Here is a 5,714-nt window from a genome sequence, read left to right on the forward strand (position 1 = left end):
TTAAGGTTTTCATACCTCAGGCAAGGTGATTTATTATTATTGGGACTTTATATAACTCCTTATTTTTGCAAAGTGCTTTACAGTCATTTTTCTCTCCTGATTGTGTGCCATGCCTTCCCTCTGCTGCCACTATAATTGGTTTTGGGGGCGGGCGGCACTTCCTTTCCTAGGGAAAAGAAGATGCTGTTTCTGATAAGAGGCACTTGCTGAGGTTTTACCTTTGTTTCTCCTTTGCTTTTCTTCTTTTGATCTCATTCTCTGCAGCTTCCTGTCACCTGTTTCTTTGCTCCTACTCAGACCTGCACTCATTCGTTCCCCACCTCTGTCCTCAAGTCGCATACAGCCCTCTTGTTTTGGGCCCAATGCCCCAGCTGGATCATTCTCTCACCTCTGGGCTCCAGCTTGATGTCTGTCCTTGGGACATTAGCATTCATTCCTCTCCCATGAGCCTGCTGTTTAACACCATGGGTACCAGAACCTGGTATGATGCTAGTGATGAGCGCTCCCTGCTGTGATAATGGAAGACACCGAAGCTACCATCTCCACTTGGAGCTTCATCTATTGAGATTTTAAATTAGCAGAAAGTTGTAGCCCATTAATTCCAGAATACTGCTAAAAGAAAAGCATTCCCTTAGTCTGCAGATACTCTTAGGTTGAACCATATGACATTGCCATTTTTGTAGGACAAAAACAGTGACTAGCACTGGCCAGTGTGACTCGGTTGGGCATCACCTTGTGCGCTGAAAGGTTGCCAGGTCAGGGCACATGCCCAGGTTGTGGGCTCCATCCCCAGTGGGGGTGGCGGGGGGAAGGGGAGTTGTGCAGGAGGCAGCTGATCGATGTTCCACTCTCACATCGATGTTTCTCTCCTTCTCCCTTCCTCTCTCTCTAAAAATGAATTTTAAAATCCTTTTTAAAATATAGGGAATAGTAGCAATTTCATGCGCTTCAAACTAAATGCTATTCACAGGTAACAGACCTCATCTGCCAGATGTTTAGGTACCAAGGCAGCCAGCCCTAAACTCCTCCCAGCCACCAGAAGAAAGCTGGAATAAATTCTGTTGAAAACTTTGTAGCCAGCCCAACCCTCCATGCCAGTTTTCTCTGGTCCCTGTCTGCTGTGATACGGAAATCCTTCCAGTTTTCTTTCCTCTCCACTCATACTACACCGTTTCTACTGGACCATTTGCAACTCCTATCCCACAGGAAACGTGCCTGCATCCTCGCTCACTGTCCCCCTCCCCCGCCCTAACTGAAATCCCTGTTCCTTTTGGGTCTGTCAGCTGGAGGTGATCCATCTCTCACTCGCAGAGTATCAGGTTGGGAGCTGGGGCATGTCCTCACCTGGCTCTTTATGCTTCTTCCACACTATTCTCGACTCACTACCGATGATGGACTCCTTGACCCACTGGCAGCCTCACATCCGTCCTCATCACACCATGAAAACTGCCCTGGCCAAAGTCACCAATAATTTTTCTTTTCTTTTTTCAAAATATATTTTTCTCTTTATTCTAAAATTTTATTTTAGAGAGGAAGGGAGAGGGAGAGAGAGAGAGAAACATCAATGATGAGAGAGAATCATTGATGGGGTGCCTCCTACACGCCCTATCCTGGGGATGGAGCCCGAAACCCGGGCAAGTGCCATGAGTAGGAATCTAACTGTGACCTCCCGGTTCATAGGTCAATGCTCAACCACTGAGTCACGCCAGTCGGGCACCAATAATTATTCTTATTGTTAAATCCCATTAAGTCCCCTCCCTTCATTTCTTACTTGCTCTCTTGGTATCCTCTTTGTGTTAAAAGACTCTTTTCCTTTGGTTTGGTGATAAAGACCTCTCCAACTTTTCCTTCTGTTTATCTGGCCACTCCTTCTCAGTCTCCTGCTCAACCTGTACTTTATTTTTTTTTAAATCCTCACCGAAGGATATGCTTTTATTTATTTGAGAGAGAAAAATGAAGGGAGAGGGAGAGAGAGAGAAACGTCGAATGATTGCCTCCCATATGCACCCCAATTGGGAAAGGAACCTGCAATCCGGGCATGTGCCCTGACCAGGAATCGAACCCTTCCATGCATGGGATGACGCTTCAACCAACTGAATCACACAGGTCAGGGCCAGCCTGTACTTTTAATATTAGTGCTCCTTGAAGTTATTTCTGTCCTTGACATTGCTCTATTGTTATTCTATAAATGTCCTTGGGTGAACTCATCTATGCTCATGTCTTCAATTATCCTCTCTCTCTCTCTCTCTCTCTCTCTCTCTCTCTCTCTCTCTCTCTCTCTTCATGTGATGGTTTCCTTTTGCTTTATTCTTTCTTTATTCTCTACTGGGATTGCAGGCTCAATCCCCAGTGTGGGGAATAAAGAAATCACAGTAAAATTTTTTTTCCTGAGTCAGTTCCTCCATTATTTTGTGCCTGGACCACTCTCAACCAAGGACTGTATCCAGTACCTAAACATTCCTAGCACAACTTCATTTCGTTTTTATTATCTCTGGGCCAAATACAAGCTTATTGTTGATTAACTACAGTTCAGTGGCAGTTGATCTACTATGAGAAAATTTCCACTGAGATCCTGGCTCTAGAACTCATATTAATCGAGTTAATGGTGATCATTTAAATGGATTAATTTTGTTTTCTTGAATGAAGCTTAAGATTCTAAATTATATCCAGAAAATCTGTTAGGCTTTTAAAAAGACATTTGAAATTCTTCAGTGTGAATGACTATATTTGAGCCCAGGTATAATAATAGGAAGGAGACTGAGACTTACTTTGGGTTAGCCAGTGGCATTCTGAGATGTGCCCCTGATTCGTTACAGCTTGGAGACAGATCTAAGAAAATGGGTGATGTGGTCATCCTCAACCAATAATAGCACCACCATAACCATTTCATAAAATGTGTGTGTGGAGGGGTGCAGAAGGAGAGTGTGATTTGAATATAATGCATCAGCCCTGCAAATAATCACTTGCTCCCAGAGCGAGTTGCAATTTGCCGTGTGTCAAATGAATGGTAAAATGGCTGTATTCATTCATTGCACAGTCTTTAAATCTCTTGGGGCAAGAAAAGGAAGATTTAAAAAAGTATCGGTTTTAGCCCTAGCCGGTTTGGCTCAAATGAATAGAATGTCAGCCTGCGGACTGAAGGGTCCTGGGTTCGATTCCGGTCAAGAGCACCTCGGTTGCAGGCTCCCGGCCCTGGTCAGGGGCATGAGGGAGGCAACCCATCGATGTGTCTCTCTCACAGTGTTTCTCTCTGTCTCTCCCTCTCTCTCTAAAAATCAATAGAAAAAAATATCCTTGGGTGAGGATTAAAAGAAAAAAATTCTCGGTTTTATACTCACTTTTCAGGTTGCAGAATATGAATTTGATAGAGAGCCCTTGTATCTTGTGCCACTAAATGAAGGATCCTCAGATAATGTTTCCAGATGATGAGTCTTCTTTTGCCAAACATGTTTAGCAAGAGGAACAGCATGCTTAGAAAATGCCTATCAAAAGAATTTAATCATAGTGTAAAGGCTCCTGGGGTGAGCCTGGGTAGCACAATCCTGCCCTGTTCACCGTTGCAGTTTTATTTCATGTATTGTGCGCAGTAACGCTTCATATGGCAGTGAGGATGCTTGATTTGGGCATTAGGATGTTTCTGATCCCCCAGGAAGCTTTTCTGCCTCAACAGGTTGCAAGCCGCCATGGCTGCCTTTGATGAAGCCATTTATCTTGGTGCCAACAGCAGGACATTGAAAGAGTGCACATGGGAAGGTCTGCAGCGGATTAGACATGCATTTGTGGAGTGAGAAGATTATTATTGACAATCAGCTTGGAGAAGATTTAGGTCATATGTTCTTCTGCACAAGGCTGCTGAACTGCCTTTCTGGAAACAGTGAGAGGTGGGGGAATCGGGAGGGTTTCTTTAATCTCAGTCCCTTGCCAATTCCAGTCTATTTTAAAAACTGAAATGCATTCTGGTGGACATTGTACCCAGGTGATGAAAGTACTTGACAGGAAATTTGCACAATAATGTGTGCTCATCTGTGGTCTGCCCTTCTTGAGCAGCATCTTAGAAAACCACAGAAGCCATGCTCAAAACACTAAACAACCCAACCAGTAGCATGTGCATAGAGCCTGCATCAGTTAGCTTTTGCTACATAAAAACAAACCTTTCCAAAACTGGTGGCTTTATTAGTCACAATTTAGCTCACAATTTGGTGGGCTGCCTGGGCAATTCTTCTGGTCTCGGCTGGCTCTACTGATTTCTGCTGGTTTCCTTCACGAATCTGCAAAACAGTCTCACTTACGTGGCTGGCAGTTGGCTCGCTATTGTCTGGTAGCTGGTTGACTGTGGTTCTTCTTCATATGGTGTCTGATCTTCCAGAAGGCTAGTTGAGACTTAATCACATGGTTGTCTTAGGATCCCAAGCATAGCAATAGGGCAGACCCCAATATGCGAGGGCTGTTTTAAGCCTCTGCCTGGGTCATGTTGGCTGTTGTCCCATTGGCCAAAACAAGTCACATGGCCCAGATGCAAGGAATGGAGGAAAGTACCGCCCACATCCTGATGGGAAGACCTGCAACATCAATATTGCAAGGGTGTGGAGTAGTGCATGGAGGAGCATTTTTGGTCATTTTCCTTTTTGTTACTGATCTTAGAGAGAGGAAGGGAGGGAGGGGAAGGGGGAGAGAGAGAAAGAGAGAGAGAGAGAGAGAGAGAGAGAGAGAGAGACCGACCCATTGGTTGCCTCCCGCACATGCTCTGACTGGGGACTGAACCCAAAACCCAGGTATGCGCTTTGACCAGGCATCAAACCCATGACCCTTGGGTGTATAGGATGAGGCTCTAACTAACTGAGCCACATCGGCCAGGGCTGGCCATTTTTACAATCTATCACAGAGCCATTTCCAATTTACAAAGTGTTTCCCATGCAGCACTTTTCAGTACAACCATGTGAGACTGAAACTGGTTTCCATTTTACAAATGAGTCAACTGGCCCAGAGAATCTGAGTAGCTTAGCCAGCTAGAATCTCAAGCTATAAGAAATAGAGAAACACGAAGGTGGCAGTAGGAGGTATGCACTTGGTGGTCAGGTCACCTGGAGGAGGAGGATGTGATGCATAGAGGGAAAATGGCTGCCAAAAACAGGCCAGAAGAGCATTTCCCAAAGTGTATTCTGCGGAACTAGCACCTACGATGCTTTCAACACTGCCTTCTCTAGAAGATGTTCATGGGAATAGCAATAGTAGTCATGTAAAAATCTTTTCACTGAAAAAGCCGCTTGAATGTCTGCCGAAATGTTCAAGTTTACCTCAAAAGAGGCTCCATTGGAACACTAATGAGAGATCATGCTGCAGCTATCTTTTTGGATTTCTTTTGAATAATGAGTGATCCTTCACCTTTGATCCCTGACCTGCGTTACCTTGGTAACCATTGTATTTTTTAAATTTAATTTTAAAATTTTGGAGTACAAGCTGTAACATTTCATCTCTCAAAGTGTAACACGCTGATTTCCTCAAATAGAGATATCCCTCTGAGCCAGAAATTTGCAAAATGCCATCTTCATTTTCTGTATTAAAATTCATTTCAGTTTTTAAAATAAAAATAGAAAAAAAAATTTTTTAAATAGAGAAACTTAGCTCTAAAAGTATGTTCTTGGTATCTCAGCTTTTTTGTTTGTTTCTTATATCAGGTTTTAAAATTCAGACTCCAGGGCTCCACCAGAGGTTCT

General features: G+C 43.8%; 1 pseudogene; it reads left to right on the forward strand.

Annotated features, from left to right (window-relative positions):
- Nucleotides 1-3,683: 3,683 nt before the first annotated feature.
- On the forward strand, nucleotides 3,684-5,374 carry LOC103297863 (calmodulin-binding transcription activator 1-like; annotated as a pseudogene).
- Nucleotides 5,375-5,714: the final 340 nt, after the last annotated feature.

Source organism: Eptesicus fuscus, chromosome 1, assembly GCF_027574615.1.
Source record: "Eptesicus fuscus isolate TK198812 chromosome 1, DD_ASM_mEF_20220401, whole genome shotgun sequence".
NCBI lineage: Eukaryota > Metazoa > Chordata > Mammalia > Chiroptera > Vespertilionidae > Eptesicus > Eptesicus fuscus.